This window comes from Myxine glutinosa, chromosome 12 (assembly GCF_964187855.1).
Source record: "Myxine glutinosa chromosome 12, kmMyxGlut1.1, whole genome shotgun sequence".
Lineage (NCBI taxonomy): Eukaryota > Metazoa > Chordata > Myxini > Myxiniformes > Myxinidae > Myxine > Myxine glutinosa.
This window is the reverse complement of record NC_136272.1, coordinates 33,960,345-33,982,539: the sequence shown is the minus strand read 5'-3', so window position 1 is coordinate 33,982,539 and position 22,195 is coordinate 33,960,345. Positions and strand designations below refer to the sequence as shown.

The 22,195-nt window shown below is 49.7% G+C and overlaps 1 long non-coding RNA gene across 1 annotated transcript in view; it reads right to left on the bottom strand.

Annotated features, from left to right (window-relative positions):
* Window positions 1-451: 451 nt before the first annotated feature.
* Window positions 452-22,195, bottom strand: part of LOC137437981 (uncharacterized) — a 33,468-nt gene continuing 11,724 nt past the window's right edge. The window contains exon 4 of the long non-coding RNA XR_010986625.2: window positions 452-545. This is a non-coding gene — a long non-coding RNA (uncharacterized LOC137437981). The remainder of the gene's footprint in view (window positions 546-22,195) is intronic.

Sequence of the window (22,195 nt, the reverse complement as noted above, 5' to 3'; positions counted from 1 at the left end):
AGACTAAACAAGAAGGAGAGATGAGAGAAATCCATGCAGGGCTACTAACATTGTTGGAATCCTCAAAATTAAAAAGGTTGCAATTCCAAAGCTTGAGATTACCACTAATATCACTCGTTACTCGTGGAAATAACAATCAGATGCCTCTCTAACGTTCAGTTAATTCAGAGCATGAATGAATGCAGCCGTCTGTTTTAGCGTTTGTGTTTCAACGCAGCTAATTTTAGACTTGCTATGTTTTACCATGCCTGGCTTGCCACTTTGGCATACACTTAGACTGTTAGTCTATTTTTCCTTAAATTTCATGATTTTCATACTTAAACAACTCAGACAAATTGGTACACAATTAAGGCATCGAAAACACTTTTTATGACATTCAAACAACGAAATTCGAGTCAGCATTACACACATACCTCGAACGAAAAGCTCGGAACAAACTCGCGATGACTTCGCCGGTTCATACCCCTTGCGTTTGATGTTGGACAGCCATTTTTCTCGCCGTTCTTTTGACAGTTTTGCTGCATGGTCGCCTTGATGTTCCAACACTGTGGGAATACAGTAAAAGGGCACGTCCTTGTCGCGATTGCTACGATTAGAACACCCAACAACGCAGCAGAAATTTACCATGTTTATGTTTTCGTGAACATGGAAGTATCTAGTCGTGACTATCGTGCATCGCGTTGCGTGCGCTTGCCCTCTGAGCGAGGGCGCATTTCCGTTTCTAAGGGTGTGTGTCTGTGTGACGTCATATGCATAAGGTCTATACCGGTACTTGGAAAAAAATCAATGTCTGTTTAACATAAAGATACAGGTTTCTGTTTTAAAAGTCCGTCTATCTTCCTGAATTGGATGAAGAAGATTTTTTAATGTATGGCAGCAGGAGCCATTTAAGATTTTAGAATAAAGCGTGACAGACATGGAAGGAGCACATTAACAACAACAACAACAACTTTGCCACTAAAGGTCTGGTATTCGTGTGTTTCACTGTATTTTTCATCCTCATTTAGAATTGAGATTTACAGATAGAAATGCCATGTGGATGTGAAGTGCAACATGAAGACTTTGATTAAACCCAGTATATGAAGGATGAGTGAAGGATGTGAAGAATTAAACCTAGAATGATGAGTTGAAGCAATTGGCAGCCGGTGGGCATGCAGGATAGTGTTATTGTAAACATCTATGTTGCACAACTGGACTTTAAAGAAAGCTGATGTGGGAGGCCCCTATTTGTGGCTGGCCCCCAGCGGCTGCGGGTGCCTAACGGAGGCTCTGGCTAGTCCAAGTACACTGAACGGATCAGGACGCAACAGGACAAACGGAACAGTTGAGAGAGGGAGGAAACATCAACAGCAGAGTTGAAGGCCAAGATCGAGGCAAACTTGGCCCAACAATGGGTGTAGAGAGTAATGAGGAGCAGGAGAAGATGCGTGGGGTGGATAAGATGGATCTCATGAGGGAAAACTGGAAATTTAGAAGGAAGAGGGATTGGAGTGGGGTTAACGAGGGTAGAAAGGATCACGGCTTTGGATTGGGGAGAATCTGAGATAGTGGGGAACAGCAGTCTTGAAAACCTGGAGGGAAGAATGAGATTGATGAGAATGTGGAAGTTGATTCCACAGGTCGGGGAAAAAAAGGAACGAATGAGTCGAGGTGAGCAGTGATCCTGTATTTAGGTAACTTCACCATAAGGGGGTTGATGGTGGACTGTGTGTGCCCTGCAGAAACCTGGGGGAGAAAAAGCATGGAAAGAGCAGAGGGTGCAAGATCATAAGGGAAGGAGGCAGTAGAAGTCATGGAGAACACCGACCAGTCTACAATGATGAAGTGATAGACCCATATACTCAGGTTCATCGTGGGAGATTCTAATAATCTTGAAGGCCTTTGTTTCTACGGCGTCAAGCTAGCCAAGATGTGAGGCAGGAGAGCCAGCCCAGAGCGGAGAGCAGTACTCCATCAAGCTGTGGATTAAGTCCTTGTAGGTGCATAGAAGTTCAGGTGTCCCATGTTTGGAATGATGCTGCTTGGAATGAAAATATAGAGAACCTGCTGTCAACACCTGACGTTCGACTGAAGGTGGCACAGGAATGTGGAATTTATTGGTTCATCGTTTGCCATTTGCCGTTTTTTTACCCAAGTTATTCACGAACTGGCCGTCCATGCCTGAAGTCAAAAATTTAATACTTGCATTATTTGCTAACTGGTATCCCCACCCAGGTCATACCATCCTCATCAAGTAAAGTATCAAACAAGCCCGGCTACTCTGTTGTTAGACTATTGGTCTTGTGTTTTTAGGTTAAGCCCCAAAATGGATAGATATACTCGACTATATCTGCATTTTTATCTTGTCACCCTTCCTCCTTCCTTTTCTCAATCTCGTCTTCACTCGTTGATGGACGTGAATGCAGGGCATGTGATCAGAAGGAAAAGTTAAACCCTTCTCCCTGTAGTTATCTTCACCACATGATGTGGAGTGCCAGCTGTGCCATCTGTCTGTTGCAACTCTTTCAAATGCCATCAAAGTCTGAAAGCCATTTGAACGACAATTCTTTGGCAGCCAATAGGCACAGATTGTGCTAATTATGCTCAAGAATCAATGCAAACATGTAAGAAGATAATTAAAAATTCATAAAGTTATCCAAAAATGAACAAATCCTCCTACGGTACTTATTATGTATGCAAAATGTCAGGATTTGGCCCACCCGCTCCTCCTTCTCCTCAATCTCTTGCACCATCATCATTCTCTATTTTCCATAACTTTTATCTTTTTCCAATTTCCTTTAATTTCTTTCATCCCCAACTCCCTTACCCATGTCTTTATTCCCTGTTTTTACTTCTTCGGTTGCTTCAAATTCATTTATCTCAATTTTACGCCCCCTAAAAAAATAGTACGTGTTAAAAAGACAGGCCGAGCAGAGGTGAGTGTGCCATATGATGCGATGCAACAGTATGCCTCATCTTGTTGGCATGCATCACATGACCAGTTTGTGATTGCATCTTGTTCCATCAGTAATCGAACCCAGGCCAGACAACTCCAAGGCAAGTAAACGAGCTACCTTTTGAGCTTTGGATATAATATTCTGCTCATTTATCCTTCTCCTGTTGTTCTCCAAATTTCTCCTTCTTTCTCCATTTCTCCTTCATTTCTGCTGCTCCTAAAGCTAAGATTTATTGTTTTACTATGGTCACATGTCTCATCACATGACCAACCAAATTAGCATACACTATTTAGTATTGTACTCCTTCAATGCATTATCTCCAGAGAAGTACAAGTTAATTACTCTTAATTAGCCTTAGACACTAAAAAAAGAGCTTAATTGTGAATTTGATATCTAGTTCAATACACAGCTGAGATCTAGAGATAAAATGAGAAGAAAAGAGAGAAGAATAGGAGAGAAACAAGGTTAGGGGTGTGTGGCAGGATGAATGTATGCTGATCTCAACAAAATCTATAACGGTATTCTGTAGAGCGCATACTTCCGCCAGGCTGAACAGTTTATGTTTTGTATCCCACTGATAGGCTGGATCTGGATTCAGACGTGAACGAAAATCTAATTGGCTTGTTGTCACCTAACCAACTCATCCACCTAGTTTTGGCATAATCCGTCCACAACTTTTTGAAATATTGTGCTGTGTATCATTTTTGGCCTCATTTCTCAATGGTGAAGAATCACTTAAAAATAAAAAAGTTTTCGTATCCGCATCCGATTCTTCACCAAAATTTTATCAATTCGTCCTTGTCACATACCCAACCTGTCCACCAAGTTTCGACCGAATCCATCCCAAACTTTTTGAGATATTGTGATATATGTCGTTTTGGCCCTATCTCTCAATGGTGAGAAGAATCATTCTAAATTTATAGTGCAGTAAGTTATCATTAATGTGTCCCTAAAAACTGTGACGTTCTAGGAAACTACTTAGTGGAAACGATTTTTCCCATTTAAATTAACATAAGTAACATTTAATGTGTCCCAAGTCGAAAGTTTATTGCACTAAAAACACCTTTAATAAGCCAAAAAAAAGCATATTTTGTACATTTACATTCATTGACTTCCTAATCATAAAATTTGTCCGCACTGTTTCATAAACTAATCATGTTTCATAATCATAAAATACCTAAACTACAAAAAAACATAACTAAAAGCATAATATAAATAAGAACAAGAAAGAGCAATCAGAGATTGAAGACCCTCACCAGGATGTGGTTTCAGTGGTATTTAAGGCTTTTGTGTTAAAACAGATATGGCGGCCGAACCACGTGACCAATGACGTCATCGTTATTTTTTTTCTCCACCAATTTATCCCTAGATGATGCTCAATAAATTTCATCTTGATCGGATGAAGTTTTGTACTTGTCGAATTATGATGTCATAATGGAGGCACCTATGACATCATCATTAACATATTTTATTCCCCATAGAGAGTTCTTTACAATGAGCCATGTCTCAATTTTTTCTATGCAGCGCTTTCGGAGATATAGAGGTGCAAAGTTTTTCTGTTTTTCCAAGATGGCGCCCATACCACGGGACCTATGATGTCATAATTATAAATAAAAAATTCTTCAGGTGGAGTTGCTCCTATGGTGAAAATTTCCTGTCAATCGGACCAGCGGTTGCAGAGAAAATCATATTTATTCTGTGCGGACAAATAAACAGACAAACAAACAGACAGACAAACAAGAAGACGTCATGCGGAGCACGATACTTGCAAAATACGCCCCCCAACCCCTCCCCAAGAAAAAAAAATTCCATTGATACAGCAAATTGTCCATTTCATCAAGATTAAAATTGACAATCTTGATCAAAGCTCGGACCAATAGGAAGAAAAGTGACGATTTTTCAGATGAAAAATTATGATTTTGGAAGGTTGACCTTGAGTTGACCTTTGACCTTTTGACCTCAAAAATAGTTAGTTTCCCTATTTAGTGACCAGATATGCAAGTCGTCTTCAAATTTCAAGTCAATTGGTGGAAAATTGAGGATTTTAGAAATTTGGCCTATGTTGACCTTTTGGCCTATGTTGACCTCAAAGATACTTGGTGGTTGAATTCAGTGACCAGATATGCAAGTCCTCTTCAAATTTCAAGTCAATTGGATAAAAATTGAGGATTTTAGAAATTTGGCCTATGTTGACCTTTTGGCCTATGTTGACCTCAAAGATACTTGGTGGTTGAATTCAGTGACCAGATATGCAAGTCCTCTTCAAATTTCAAGTCAATTGGATAAAAATTGAGGATTTTAGAAATTTGGCCTATGTTGACCTTTTGGCCTATGTTGACCTCAAGAATACTTGGTGGTTGAATTCAGTGACCAGATATGCAAGTCCTCTTCAAATTTCAAGTCAATCAGATGAAAATTGAGGATTTTAGAAATTTGGCCTATGTTGCCCTCAAATATACTTGGCAGTTGAATTCAGTGTTGAGATATGCAAGTTCTCTTCAAATTTCAAGTCAATTAGATGAAAATTGAGGATTTTAGAAATTTGGCCTATGTTGACCTTTTGGCCTATGTTGACCTCAAAAATACTTGGTGGTTGAATTCAGTGACCAGATATGCAAGTCCTCTTCAAATTTCAAGTCAATTGGATGAAAATTGAGGATTTTAGAAATGTGGCCTATGTTGACCTTTTGGCCCATATTTACCTCAAATATACTTGGTTGAATTCAGTGACCAGACATGCAAGTCCTCTTCAAATTTCAAGTCAATCGGATGAAAATTGAGGATTTTAGAAATTCAGCAAAGTTGGTGACCTTTGGCCTATGTTGACCTTTTGACCTATTGACACCAAAAACAATAGGCTTCTTGCTTTTGACCAACTCTACCATTTGGTGAAGTTTCGTGGAATATCGGTTGAAAATTGTGACCTGTAGGCCGGTGAAAAACAGACAAACAGACAGACAAACAAACAGACAGACAGAACCACAAACACAACCGACCAATATACTTGAAAAATCTTCGATTTTGCAAGTAACAAATGAAAAATCGGTCAGAGACCGAGGACTTGCCGGAATGTACTTTTTATCGGCCATTTTGGATCAAAATGGCGGGAAATCTATACATGTATATACGCTAAGCAATGGAAGGTAACTGAGTAAGTGTGTGCATATCTCTTGTCCTTTCAGAGTTATAGTGGTTTGAAATATATTTTCAATGAAAACTCGACCCCCCCTGATTTCACGTTTTGGGTGACCTTGGGCTTGACCTTGGGCCTAGAGAGTTAAAAATTGGGCAGTCTATTCCAGGGCAAGGCAAATATGTGTGTAAAGTATGGCGATGCTATGTGCAACGATGTAGATGTAGTATTGCGCACAAACAGACAGACAAACAGACAAACAGACAGACAGACAAACCAACCAACCAACATACTTGCTTGAATCTATTCCGGCAAGTAACAAACAAACTGACTCAAATGCAATACCCTCTCCTCTGGCGACGTCAACTGATATGCCTCCGCCAACATTATTACTATATACATACTGTTACGTGCTCCTCCCCAAACCCCGGTCACGGTGTACCTCCGAGCCCCGAGAGGAGTCACGGCAGAAAGATGTGTTATTCTGTATGTCAAAGATCAATGGTGAAACCACACCAATTGTTACCAACAAACAAGTATTATATTAAGATCACACAAGAATAACAGTACAACAACAATAGTAATCAATTGTACAACCAATATATATTTCCTATGATGGTACCATCAGGTTCGTACAATATAACTCACTGTGCTCCAAGTGAGCGAAAAGAAGAACATTCCCCAATGTCTCTATTCCGGCATCAAGCCAAAGTCGATCCGCTCCAGTGATCGTCAGAACGATGTCTAATCGAGACCAGAATCCCGTTCGGATGACAGTCACAGTCACGCTGCCAAAGCTGCGCAAAGGCGCCCTCAAGGCGACTGGGAAATCACACCCTCGGGTGTGGACGTTCCACGGCTCCCACTCGGCGAACCGCAGATTTCCCACTCAAAAGCCACGTTGCACACACACACCAGATTAACGTCTGAATGCGGTGAAAATGGTTGAAGCGAAGTGAAAAACCTTGAGCGAAGCGCAAATCCTGCGCGAGGTAAAAATGGCCGACAGCCCGTTCTCGTGGCGTAACGGCACTCCGATGATTCTCCTCAGAATCAACCGCAAAACCTGTCACGCAGGTTTATCTGTCACAGCGCTAACAACTCTGCCGCAGGAATCTCTTTCCCAGGAAACCCAAAGTTCACACGTGACCGTCGTTCGCCAACGTTCGCTCAGGACCTTGAAGCAGCTCGGCTTCTTGTCCGACTCACTCGCTCTGCCTTCTCTTCCTCCTCTTCCTCTTCGTCGTCGTCCGGTTCCGGTTTCATTTAAAACATTAGCTTTTTTACCTTTTGAAAATAGTAATCTCTATCTTCCTTAAACGACAACAATCATAGTACATGGAATCAAAAATGTTTACAGTGGATGAAAACCACAACAACGGAAGTGACGAATCCGTAACAATACCTGTACCAAGTTTTAATTTAAATCCCTTCAGCTGTTCACAAGTTATCACATTTTTACCTGACATGACCTCTGACATTTGGCCTTTGACCTTGGAACCCCAAAATCTAATCAGTTAATCTTTACATCATTGTACATATCTGTACTAAGTTTGAATTAGATCCCTATCGCCGTTCTCAGGTTATAGACCTAATACAGACTTTGACCTTTGACCCCAAAGTATAATCAGTTAATCTTTACATCATTATACAGACCTGTACCAAGTTTGAATTGGGTCACTTCAGTCGTTCTCAAGTTATAGACATATTACAGACTTTGACCTTTGACATCTTGACCCCAAAATCTAAACAGTTCATATTTACATAATTCTACATAACTGTACAAAATTTGATCAGAATCCCATCACTGGTTCATAGGTTATCGCAGTAACAGGATTTTTTTTAACCTAACATGACCTCTGACCTTTGGCCTTTGACCTCGTGGACCCAAAATCGAATCAGTTCATTTATACCTCATTATTCATACCTGCACCAAGTTTGACTAAGCTCCGTGTGTGCTTCCCCAGACGGTGGAGGAGAAAGTCGTTCTCAAGTTTCTCAAGTTATCGTGGTAACAAAAACCTATCAGGGCCGGACGGACGGACAACTTGAAAACATAACGCCTCCGGCGACTTCGTAACATTTTGGGGGCGACTTTGTCGACGGAGGCATACAAAGTACCATGTAAAGTAATGTGCACAATACTGTAGTGTATTTACCATTGATGATCGTGGATGGAGCTTGAGGAGGTGGACTTGGAGGAAAATGGAGAGGGGAGTGGCCTAATGAAAGGAGCAGGAGTAGGTGGAACAGGAGGAAAAGGAGGAGGAGAAGGAGGAGGAGGAAGGGGATGAAGAGGAGGAAGATGTAGAGGAAACGGAGGAGGATGATCGCGCATGACAGAGCCAGAGAATAATAGTGTTGAAGCGCGGTGCTACGCGTGCGACTTGCTACCAAGGAGGAAGCGGACAACGCGGTTAAAACAAAAGTGTCTTTATTGACAAGAGGTCACTGTAGCACTGGCGCGCTCCGGGCTGCGCACCCGGTGTATATCCTGAGGCCACGCCTACCCCTCGGGCGTGGCCGCCGCCCACTTGGTGCGCGGAATGATGTCACCACGCCAGTGGGCTTTTGTGTCCGCCACACACCCCCCCCCAGAATTCCCGCGCACCTGGAGGGCCAGTTTGCGGGGCAAACAGATGACCCGGTCGAAGCGCCCTCTGGCGACCGGCGGCGTCCGGGGTGCAGGGATGCCAGCTGGGATGCCCCCGGCTGTACCCGGGATGGGTGCCGGACCGGGGGGCGGCGTGCCGGCGGTGCTGGGCGGTGCCGGGGGTCCGCCCGCCGGGGGGTGGCCCTGACGCGGGGGCCGAGCCACCGGCAGTGGGTGGTCCACGTCGAGGTGGGCCGGCTTGAGTTGATCCACCGAGATGCGGTCGGGAGTACCGCCGATGTCCAAGGTGAAGTATTTCACCCCGGTCTCCAGCACGCGGAAGGACCCGTCGTATGGGAGCCGCAGTGGTGTCCGGTGGGCATCATGCCGGACGAAGACATACTCCGCGGTGCGAAGCTCCGGGGCGACGTGCGTTGGTGGGTGCCCGTGGTGCGCCGTCGGCACCGGGGCGAACCTCCGGGCGGTCTCCTGCAGCGCAGAGCGCTCCTGCACTGCAGACCAAGGTCCCGTGGGGTCGGGGAGGAACTCGCCCGGCACCCGCAGCGGTTGTCCAAAGACCAACTCCGCCGCGGATGCACGCAGGTCCTCCTTGGGCGCCGTCCGGAGGCCCAGCAGGACCCAGGGGAACTTGTCGACCCAGCCGCCGTCGCGGAGGGTGGCCCGGAGCGCGGCCTTCAACGAGCGGTGGAACCGCTCGCACAGGCCGTTGGCCTGGGGGTGGTAGGCCGTGGTTCGGTGCAGCTGGACCCCGAGCCCCTGCGCGACCGCAGCCCAGAGCTCCGAGGTGAACTGGGGGCCGCGGTCGGACGAGATGTCCGAGGGGGCGCCGAACCGGGCGACCCAGGTGGCGATGAATGCCTGCGCGACGTCCGCCGCCGTCGTCGCCGCCAAAGGCACGGCCTCTGGCCACCGGGTGGTGCGGTCCACCATGGTAAGGACATGGGTGAAACCCCGCGAGGGGGGCAGAGGTCCCACCATGTCCACATGCACGTGGTCGAACCTACGTGCCGGCACCGTAAACGGGGCCAATGGGGCCTGGGTATGCCGGTGCACCTTCGCGCGCTGGCACGCGAGGTACGTCCTGGTCCAGCCGCGGACGGCCTTCCGGAGGCCATGCCAGACAAACTTGTCGGCGACCAACCTCTGGGAGACCTTCGTGCCCGGGTGGGACAGGCAGTGGATGGCGTCAAAAACCTGGCGCTGCCAGCCCGCAGGCACGATGGGGCGAGGCCGCCCGAGGGAGACGTCACACAAGAGGGCCGTGCCCGCGCCGTCGAACGGCACCCCGGTGACACTGAGGCCCGTGACGGCAGTCCGCAAGGCCTGGACACCAGGGTCGGCGGCCTGGTCCGCCGCCATCCGGGCATAGTCGATGCCAAGGTGGACCGCGTGGGCGACTGACCGGGAAAGGCAATCCGCCACTGGGTTGTCCTTTCCCGCGACGTGCCGGGTGTCCGTCGTGTATTCGGACATGGCCGAGAGGTGACGCTGCTGCCGGGCCGACCACGGCTCGGCGACCTTGCCCATCGCGAAGACCAGTGGCTTGTGGTCGACGAAGGCCGTGAACGCACGGGCCTCGAGCAGATGGCGGAAGTGCCTGACCGCCAGGTGAAGCCCGAGCAACTCGCGGTCGAAGGTACTATAGCGGCGTTCAGGTGGGCGAAGCTGCCGGCTGAAGAACGCCAGCGGTTGCCAAGCTCCACGCACCCATTGCTCGTGCACTGCGCCCACCGCGTAGTCCGAGGCGCCGGTGGTGAGGGCGATCGGTGCATCGGGCGCCGGGTGCGCGAGCATGGTGGCGTTAGCCAAGGCGAGCTTCGCGCCCGTGAACGCCGCGTCCATCTGCTCGGTCCAGGTAACGTCACCTTTGCCCGGCTTCCCTCGGAGGGCCTCGTGGAGGGGCCGCAGGAGCTGAGCAATATGGGGCAGGAACCGATGGTAAAAGTTCGCCATGCCCAGGAACTCCTGGAGCCCCTTAATCGTGCGGGGGCGCGGAAACCCCCTCACTGCCTCCACCTTGGCCGGTAGGGGGACGGCCCTGTGCCTCGTGACGCGGTGCCCCAAAAAGTCGATGTCGGCGACGCCGAACCGGCACTTAGCGGGGTTCACGATGAGGCCATGCTGGCCCAGACGTTCAAAGAGCGTGCGGAGATGGTGAAGGTGCTCTTCGCGGGACGCGCTGGCGACGAGGATGTCGTCCAGGTAGACGTATATAAAATCCAAGTCGCGCAAGACGCTTGTCCATAAGTCGCTGGAATGCCTGAGCCACATTTTTCAAACTGAAGGGCATCCGAAGAAATTCGAACAGCCCGAATGGCGTGATGACCGCCGTCTTCGGGATGTCCTCCGGCCTGACGGGGACCTGATGGTAGCCGCGTATGAGGTCCACCTTTGAAAAGAAGGACATGCCCGCCAACCGGGCGGAGAAGTCCTGTATGTGGGGGACGGGGTAGCGGTCGGGGGTGGTGGCGTCGTTGAGGTGCCGGTAGTCCCCGCACGGTCGCCATCCCCCGCCGGGCTTGGGCACGATGTGGAGCGGCGACGCCCAGGCACTCTCGGAGCGCCGCACGATGCCGAGCCGCTCCAGCATAGCGAACTCCGCTTTAGCTACGGCGAGCTTCGTCGGCTCGAGGCGGCGTGCCCGGGCGTAGACCGGTGGCCCGGAGGTGGGGATGTGGTGTTCCACCCCATGCTTAACGGCCCCCGCCGAGAAGGTGGGCCTCGTGAGGGCCGGGAAACCCGCGAGGAGGCGGGTGAATTCGTCCGCTGCCGGAAGCGTACAGATGAACCTGGCCGGAACGGAACCGCTCAGCAAGCCACTCGGCGAGCCGCTCGATGAGCCGCTCTGTGAGCTGCTCAACGAGCGGGGCAGCGCGCAAGCGAGCGAGCTGAACATCTCCGCCTGGACAAGCCTTCTGTGCTTGACGTCGACCAATAGTCCATGAGCACATAAGAAGTCCGCGCCGAGCAATGCCATGGGCACGTCGGCTGTGACGAACGACCACCGGAAAACCTGCCCTCCGAACCGCAGAGAGAGACAGCGTTTTCCGTATGTGCGTATGGACGTACCGTTGGCAGCAAGCAGTGCGGGGCCTCGGCCCGCGGTTTGCTTGTCCGACGTACTGGCAGGAACGACACTCACCTGCGCTCCCGTGTCGCACAGGTAACAGCGCCCGGACAAGGTGTCCGTTATATACAGTAGGCTGTTGGAACCCCCGACGCTCAAAGCCGCCACCAAGCGTCGGCTTGCCCGTTTCCCGACCTGCCGAATGAGCACGGCGGGCGACACTGCCGAGCCTTGTGGCCGAACTTGGCGTGGAAGAAACACCAGGTGGGCAGCTGCGGTGGCGGAGGCCGCGGGTTTCTTCGCGGCGGCGGTGGTGGTGGGCGGGACGTGGCGGCGGACACGAGGTGTGGTGCATCAGCAGCAGCCCCGAGAGCCGTGACGGCCGCGGCAAGACTCGCCTGCGTGTCCAAAGCCGTGAAGAACCTGTCGGCCTCGGCAGCGAGGGCCCGGGGTTCCGTTGTCGTAGAACCGGCCAACGCGAGGCGGACTCGTGCCGGCAGCTGGCGACGAAATAACGCCCGGAACAGAGCGGTCGGGGTTTCGTCGCCCATCAGCGACAACATATGGTCCATGCGGACCGGTGGTCGCGTGTCACCGAGCTCGGGGAGGTCTTAGAGGCGGTCGGCTCGTGCGTCCACCGTGAGGCCGAACGTGGCGAGGAGGAGGCGCTTGATCGCCTCGTACCTGCCGTCGGCCGGTGGATTCCTCAGGACCGACACGACGCGGGCGGCCGCGCCGGGCCCGAGGGAGGCGACCACGTGGCAGTACATGGTCTCGTCGACCGTGATGCCTCGAAGTTGGAACTGGGCTTCTGCCTGCAGGAACCAAACTTCAGCTTGTGCCTCCCAGAACTCGGGGAGCTTGACGGAGACCACGTTGGTTGCCATGGCTGTGGCGGGTTCGGGTGGTCAGCGGCGGCTGACCAGAATGTCGAAGGTCACCAATGAAGCGCGGTGCTACGCGCGTGACTTGCTACCAAGGAGGAAGCGGACAACGCGGTTAAAACAAAAGTGTCTTTATTGACAAGAGGTCACTGTAGCACTGGCGCGCTCCGGGCTGCGCGCCCGGTGTATATCCTGAGGCCACGCCTACCCCTAGGGCATGGCCGCCGCCCACTTGGTGCACGGAATGATGTCACCACGCCAGTGGGCTTTCGTGTCCGCCACAGTGTCATGTCCATGGCTGATGAACACCAGCCTTGGACGAATAGCCAGACAGTCTTTAATTTCGAGACAAATGACCGAATAATGGCAGTGTTTTTGGCAAGCGTGGGAATGAAGGAAACGGAGTGCTTACCTGCACGGAACACACGGGTTTGTATAGAAACCACAAAACATGCAAACACGACCAGGAAATTGAACAAGTTAGATGTAATGACAATAAATCAAGAAATGAAAAGATTGAAATATATGTTGAGATATAAACTATAATTCCTTCTGTGATGATCTTCAGTCAGATTCACAACACACAACAGGGGAATGATAAAATAAAATCCCTTTAGCCTGCCGGCACTCAGCTTTGTCATCAAGTGGCCCTCTTCGTAGAGAGTGGGGCAATGGCTAGGTTCTGTTGCGCCGTTGCGCACAAGATGGCGCCCAAGGTGCCAAGGGTGGTGAGGCTAGCAGACGAAACGGTCTCCTTTCTCCTCCACCTTCTGGGGAAGCACACGCGGCCTCCAGCTTCCCTGAGAGCCAAAAATAATCGAAACTCCTTTTCAATCGCTGCAACAGAGAGCCTCTCCTCACAGCCCGCACAAAAATGGCCAAGCCTTCTCCTCACAGGTGCAAACCAAAGATGCCAACCTTCCTCCTTGAACATTCTTGCTCTCTCACTGTGAGAAAGTCTCTGATGTTATGTGTACGATATACGTGAACGTTTCCTGCTTTGCTTATGAATGTTTTCTTGCAATATGTTGATGCCATGTTGGTGTAGTGCGAGCCTGCAATTCTTACTTTTTTCTCTTAATTTGCACCGGAAAGGGAGGAGACTTCCGGCTTCTGGCTGATGGCTCGTGTGAGCGAGTTGATTGCCGCCATCTTTGCCTTGTTTTATTAAATGTTGTGCCGAAAGGGAGTTTACTTTAGTGTCTCGTCCTGTCCGAACCGTTTGATCACGGCCCTTTTCCTGGATCCACTGTTCTCTATTTATCCTCCGTACTAGCTAGCCTTTACCGTAGGATTTCAAACCCTACTTTTCATGGTCCTTCGAGCCGGATAACGAACAGCTGGACAAGGAAATCATGGACGAGAATATCGCCGCTACCCTGACTGCCGATTGTACTCAAACAGCAGACAATACCAGCGACATTATCCCGGTTAGTCCTTTAACCACTCATGGCACGAATCCATTTGTCTCTGTTTCGGTGACCGCCGTCAGCCCCGCGCCTGTATCAGCCACCGAATTACCAGGTCCGGCTATCATCAGCACTGGCAATGAATTAACGGCGTCTTCCCGACCCGAAAGGAATATACGTATCCCTGAACGTTTGAAAGACGATGTTCTTAACTACGTACCTTCAAACACGAGTGGTTCTTCCCTTAATCAGGAGTGTGGGCCGAGTTCTTCTTACCGACGACATTCGTCAGAAAGCCACTGACCAAAGACTGCCTCACTATGCAGTGCACATAGCTCACGATGCAGCCATTGTTCCAGCTACAGCCGTACATCCATTACATCCCAACTCAGTGGTATACAATCGGCTATTCTAATGGAAAAACGAAAACAGTATGAACTGGAGGAACTAACATGTCAAGTTGGGGAGGATGAGAAAGCTGAGAAGCGTGGACAGCAGCTGCAGGATGATGTCCTTCAGGCTCAGGAGATGGAGCGCCAGGCTCAGGAGATGGAGCGTCAGGCTCAGGAGATGGGAGCGCCAGGCTCTGAGGGAATGCGAGGCCTTGTCCGTCCAGCTAACAAGACAGAGACGTCTGAGGAAGGCCGAACAGGAACTGGAGGAAGCACGGTTGATAGTGTCGTTCTTGGATGCAGGAGATGAAGCGCCTACCTCTCCAACCGGGCGTCCAACCGTTACCGCCCAGCATACGATTCTGCACGGTGGTGGAGCATCATGTACTCCCTCAGTTCAACCAAATAAACCATTCCCAACGCAGCTGCCGCTACGGCGGCCAGAGCCGGAAATTGCCATCACTGCCGACCTACAATCCACATCCACTCCTCGATTAATCATTAATGACAATCCATCACCGAAAGAGAAGGTGAAGCAAACTCATCCAATTGCATAGTCATTGCCACCACAGCTCCATTCCAAGCTTCAAATTTTCATCCTAACATGTTACCATGTCATCATGCACCATATCTACCACCCTCGACTTCACCACATGGGCATCTAGTTCACCCATCTGAGATGCCTGCAACACCCAACCTCATGGACCTACTAATAGCTTCATCCTATACACACAACAACAACATGCATTTTAAAGGCCATTTTCCCTGCTGGAGCCTGGTGTTGGGCTAGCGGCTAGGGTGCCGGCTTAGGATCCTAGGATCCTGTGGTTCGAATCCCGGTCAATCGCTGAATTAACGCCAGGGGAGTTGACTCAGCCTGTCATTCCTTCCGAGGTCGGCAAATTGAGTACCAGTTCACTGGTAATTCCCTGCTTGTCGTTAAAGGCGGCAAAAAGGGTTGGCATCAGGAAGGGCATCCGGCCGTAAAACATTGCTTCAAAAAGGGGACCGAAAAACAACAACAACCACAGTTCCCGAAAAAGGCCAACCCCCGCTTGCGGGGAAAAATGGCCTCTAAAGGTGGTTTTTTTTTTCCCTGCTAGAGCGGGGGTTAGCCTATGGCGTACCAAAACCGAGTCTGCCTTATTTCCAGAGTGGCAGAGAAAGTGACTTTGCCCTTCTCAAGCTTGCATTGGATAGCTTGATAAGTAATCACACCTACTTGTCAGAGGAGTACAAATATCAAGTACTCTTAACCCACCTTAAGCTACCAAGTGCATACAAACTTGCTCAGGCCTACATGCATGATCCGAAGCCATACACGGTGGCCTTACGGGCCCTGCAGGACAAGTATGGACAGCCAAGGCAACTCGTACAGAGCGAAATTGGTGCCATCATGAGCATGGCACCAGTGAGGACTGGAGATGCAGAGGCCTTTGAAGAATTTGCTCTCGCAGTGCACTCCCTTGTGGGTATGTTACAATCCCTCGAGGGTGAGCATGGATTTGAACTACGATGTGGCTCACATGTAGACAGGCTAATTAGCAAACTGCCACCGAGCTATCGTGATGGATTCATTGAGCACTGCATTAACGAAGGACTTTTAAATGCAGATTCTAATCAGACCTACACGTTGCACCATCTGGCAGCTTGGCTGCAGGCGAAGGCCCGAGCTAAACGTATAGCGAACCAAGCTGCTGTCCTCTACAAATGCGAGGGCCAGGGATTAGAGAGAAAGGAACAGCATTCTTCATCTTTCAAGAAGAAAGAATCACAGGCCTCGGTGTTTCACAACTCTGAGTCACCAATAGCTGGCACAAGGCCACAGCCATTGCGTAATGTTTCTTCAACAACCAAGACCAAGCCTTATTGTCCTCATTGTGACACCAGTGATCATTACCTCGGTTCCTGTACGGAATTCAAGAAGCTTTCCACAGACCATATTATTAAGTGGATAAGGGAACATGACCGTTGCTGGAGGTGCGGTTGGTCACACCCAGCTGATCGCTGTACACTTAGGAAGCCATGCGTTGCTTGCAACGAGTTGCACCTAACCATCCTACATGATGCAGTGCAGAGATCCAGCGATACCGTCCTAATGACAGGCTCCGCACCATCTGCAGTGTACCTTGACAAGCCTTCCCGTCCACATGATGTCCTGTTAAAGGTCGTAAAGGTGCTTCTTCATGGCCCACGAGGGTCCATAGAGACCTATGCCATTCTAGACGATGGTTCAGAAAGGACTATGCTTTTGAATTCAATAACGGAGCGGCTGAACCTGGTGGGTAAACCTGAAGCATTACTGCTCAAGACAGTGCGAGAAGATACGTTGCGGTGTACCGGGGCTTCTGTCAATCTTCAGATATCATCGGTCGAGAACCCGAACCAGAGGTACGGGATAGATGCAGCATTCACTACCACAATGCTGCGCTTATCTGAGTATTCGTACCCAGTGGCCGATCTTCAGAAACGGCACCCCCACCTAGCTGGGATACCACTCCCTTTGATTAACAAGGCTCAACCAACAATATTGATCGGGTCAGACTATCCGCACCTCATCTTACCAAAGCAACCTGTGTGATTTGGCCCCAAGGGTGCTCCAGTAGCAGTTTGTACCAACCTGGGCTGCTCACTACAAGGACCAGTCAGCGTACTAGAGTAAAGTGATGTGACTGAGCTCTGGAAGTCAACCTTCTGTGGAACAATGTCGGTGGACATACAGGCCTTACCTGACCCTTCACAGTACAAGACTTGGAACGCTCTGGTTGTGGCTGCACAGCAGTGTCCCAACGGGGTGGCCTACGATCAAGACTATCTTACCTTAAGCGCTCACCAGCATGGGGAGATAGAGAATCTTCTGCTTCAACGCTCACAGCACAATTGTTTTCCAGACGAAGTCCAGATACTTGCCACGGGTAGGGATTTACCCGTCAGAGGTCGACTGGCATCTCTCTCATCTGAATATGACTGTACCATTGGTCTCATCAGAGTAGGAGGAAGACTACGCCATGCTGATGTCCTTACACAAGATGCTGTGCATCCTATTGTTTTAGATCCTCCTCACCCAGTAACCAAGCTCCTCATTCAAGAATGTGATGACCAACTGCTTCACTGTGGTCCGGAGAGAATTCTCGCTGAAGTACGTCGCAAGTACGGGATTCTGCGTGGTCGATAGGATATTCGTCGACACCAACATCAATGCCACGAGTGCCGAAGATGGCGTGCCAATCCAGAGGTGCCAAGGATGGCTGATCTACCCTCTGCTCGGTTACGACTATACAAGCCTGCCTTCTACTTTACTGGAGTGGGCTGCTTCGGTCCTTTCACCATAAAAAATGGAAGACGAACGGAGAAGCGCTGGGGTATAATCTTCAAGTGCCTCACTACCCGCAGCGTACATCTGGGCCTCCTGGAGGGCCTTGATGCTGATGCCTTCCTAATGTCCGTCCGTCGCCTCAACGCCCGCAGAGGGAAACCTCACAAGACCTTTCCAGGCTCAGATGGCCATGCTCGAACTGCCAGCATTCAAGTTCGTGGCAAGAACTATGTTCGACTAGAGTCCCTGTATAAAGAGAGTTGCGCCATGCGCTGACCCGAGATTTCTGGTCACGTGATTTCGTGGCGCCATTTTGTGTCTAACTTCACCGTGCGTGAACGTCAGCTTGGTACGGGAATGTTGTTTATTGCCAAACAAAATGACTGGTTGTTCTGCTTTTGGTTGTTCAAACCAATCTGGGAAATATAAGATGTATAGATTTCCAAGTGATAAAGTCAGAAGACAAATTTGGGAAGCGAAAGTCAGACGAAAGAGCTGGAAAGCGATCGACTCCTCGAGACTCTGCCAGGTAGGCCCACGCCGCTTGATGATCGATGTTCAAAAGCAATTCTATCTGCTCGGTTTTTTTTTGGTTGTCTGTCCGTTGAAAACCCTTTTAAAGGGAAGTGATTTGTGTTTGTTTATAATCTTCAAGGAGCTGACCAAAAATGCATTTCCGTGGGAAGAACCCTGCTCAATTTTTTTCGGGTAGTCCTAGCGGACCGCATATTGTCATTGATTGATGAAATGTCCCGGTACAGTGACATTGCCTGGTCTGCGGTTGGGTAGTCTGCGGGCAATGTCACTGTACTTTTTCAGAGGGAATTAATTTTGATTTTATAGGGGTGGGAAACCCATGGTCCGTTTTGTTTTCAGTTGTCTGTCCGTCCATTCAAAACTTATTCCGAGGCAAGTTATTTTTTTGGTTTAAAATCTTTAGCCTAATCGGCAATCATAAAAGCAATTTTAGGGGGGGACCTGCTCAATTTTTTTGCGGGTTGTGCAGCCATCCATACGTCCAAAATTTGACGAGTTATTGTTTGCTTTGTACAGTGCTCATGCGTCTTGTGAGGGGGATGCTCACTTGTGAGGAGTGAACGGAGTAGTGATGAGTCTCACTTGTGAGGAGTGAACGGAGTAGTGATGAGTTTCACTTGTGAGGAGTGAACGTAGTGGGATGAAGTGTTGGTCTGGTCAGAGTGTTGTATTACGGGCAGAGTTTTCTTACGGTCTGAATGTATGAATCATGTTCTGTACTGAATGTATGAACCAAGTTTTGTACTGAATGTTTACTGTGTTGGCCTCATCGTGTTCCTGGTGAAATTAAACAAGTTATGGTGAATACGACGTCTTATCTGTGCTTTTCCATATCTGTTCGACTCGACGAACCGTGAACACTGCAGGTATTTTTAAAAGTTTTTTCTCTGTTTAATTACGGCTTGGCGCAGTCGAAAATTAAGTGTTAATTAAGTCGCCAGCTATGAAACATATTAATCGATCAGGCAATATCCATCAGAGTTCTGGGCAAGGGTGTAGTAATAAATGAACGTTTCAATCTTACTAGATGCCGATGACGTTTTCCTTATGTCAGAGACAGAAGCTGACTTGCAGCTTGTTAAATCATTACAATGGAAATTGAATATAAATGTCGATAAAACTAAAGTTGTACACTATAGAAATATGGCAATACCACGTACAGAATTTGTTTTAAGTGTGTTAGACTATATGTCGGCTGGAAGTCCTACACCGGAATTGCTCTCGGCACCCTTTAAAAAATATTGGATATGCCCACACTCCTTTCTAAAAGTTATTAAAATTCAGAGAACGACAGCATTGGTTTGTCTTACTTATAATGTTAGCTCTTATATGCAGTGTTGGCTTGTAATATGCATTGCCATACCACTTTTAATATCACCACACAGCTCTTTTTCACGGCAATAGCTGAGTTTTTGACAAAACAAATATCACCTGTATGTAATAATAAGACTAAATATGTGTAGTAAATTTTTTTTTAGCAGGTTTAGAATATATCACCCCATATCGCGAATGTACATGTATATCTAATCCGACACACTTAGACACAAAATGGCGTCCAAATTTGAGTTGACACAACTCTCTATATACAGGGACTCTATGTTCGACCACTTGCTAAATTGATCCGGCTGTCGAAGCTTCAAGATGATGGGTGAGGGGTGAATGGACTTAAAGACTTTCCCTTTTTTCAAATTTATTCCACAAATTTGGGGGTGGCTGTTAGAAAGTCTCTGATGTTATGCGTACGATATACGTGAACGTTTCCTGCTTTGCTTATGAATGTTTTCTTGCAATATGTTGATGCCATGTTGGTGTAGTGCGAGCCTGTAATTCTTACTTTTTTCTCTTAATTTGCACCGGAAAGGGAGGAGACTTCCGGCTTCTTGCTGATGGCTCGTGTGAGCGAGTTGATTGCCGCCATCTTTGCCTTGTTTTATTAAATGTTGTGCCGAAAGGGAGTTTAGTGTCTCATCCTGTTCGAACCGTTTGATCACGGCCCTTTTCCTGGATCCACTGTTCTCTATTATCCTCCATACTAGCTAGCCTTTACCGTTATGTCAGTTATTGTTGGTTAATGGCAGGCTGTTGTTCGTGTTACGAACGTAGAAAAAAGCCACAGGAAGCAATCACAAACTTGTGGGAAACTAGCGTAACCCCTATTTAGATAACACAGCTCCACACATATTGAGCTCATCATTGATGTATTGCACATATATTTTCTCCAGCACATCTATTATCACAAACTGATCATCATTGAACTCCAGCACATCTATTATCATAAACTAATCAGGATTGAACTCCAGCACATGTATTAGATAACAGCACACTAGATAACACATATTGAGCTATTAAATTAGCTTCAACTTCTCTCTTCTTTCGAAGATTGAGGCTCTTGGAATAACTAGAACGCCACTCAGTAGAGCGCATACTCCTGCCGTGGGTTTAGTTGGAATAATACGTTTTGTTTAACATCCCCTCTCCCCAAAACAATAAATGAAAAAGAAAGTAAGCCCTAACTGTCAGAGAATTTATTTTGATATATCTCGGAATTAGAGGAGAAAAACATCATTTAAGAATAAGAATAATAAAGCGCGGCGTTACGCGCGCTGCTTGTGAGCAAGGAGGAAGCGGACAAGCGGTAACATATAAACGTCTTTATTGTAAGACTACACTGTAACACTTCCGGGCTGGTCGCCCGGTGTATATCATGAGGCCACGCCTGCCCCTCGGGCGTGGCCACCGCCCACTTGGTGCGTGGAATGATGTCACCACGCCAGTGGGCTTTTGTGTCCGCCACACGCGCCCCCCCAGAATTCCCGCGCACCTGGAGGGCCAGTTTGCGGGGCAGACGAATGACCCGGCCGAAGCGCCCCCTGGCGATCGGCGGCGTCCGGGGTGCAGGGATACCAGGTGGGATGCCCCTGGCTGCCCCTGGGATGGGTGCAGGACCGGGGGGCGGCGTGGCGGCGGGGCTGGGCGGAGCCGGGGGTCCGCCCGCAGGAGGGCGGCCCTGACGTGGGGGTCGGGCCACTGGCGGTGGATGGTCCACATCGAGGTGGGCCGGCTTGAGGCGGTCTACCGAAACGCGGTCAGGAGTACCGCCGATGTCCAGGGTGAAGTGCTTCGCCCCGGTCTCCAGCACGCGGAAAGGCCCGTCGTACGGGGGCCGCAGTGGTGTCCGATGGGCATCGTGGCGGACGAAGACGTACTCCGCCGTGCGAAGCTCCGGGGCGACGTGCGTCGGTGGGTGCCCGTGGCATGCCGTTGGCACCGGGGCGAACCTCTGGGCGGTCTCTTGCAGAGCGGAGCGCTGCTGTGCCGCGGACCATGGTGCCGTGGAGTCGGGGAGGAACTCGCCCGGCACCCGCAGCGGTTGCCCGAAGACCAACTCCGCCGCGGATGCGCGCAGGTCCTCCTTGGGCGCCGTCCGGAGGCCCAGCAGGACCCAGGGGAGCCTGTCGACCCAGCCGCCGTCGCGGAGGGTGGCCCGGAGCGCGGCCTTCAATGAGCGGTGAAATCGCTCACACAGGCCGTTAGCCTGGGGGTGGTAGGCCGTGGTTCGGTGCAGCCGGACCCCGAGCCCCTGCGCAACCGCCCCCCAGAGCTCCGAGGTGAACTGGGGGCCGCAGTCGGAGGAGATGTCTGAGGGGGCGCCGAACCGGGCGACCCAGGTGGCGATGAAAGCCTGCGCGACATCGGCCGCCGTTGTCGACGCCAAGGGCACGGCCTCCGGCCACCGGGTGGTGCGGTCCACCATGGTGAGGACGTAGGTGAAACCCCGCGAGGGGGGCAGAGGTCCCACCAGGTCCACGTGGACGTGGTCAAACCGGCGTTCCGGCACCGTGAACGGGGCCAACGGGGCCTGGGTGTGCCGGTGCACCTTGGCGCGCTGGCACGCGAGGCACGTCCT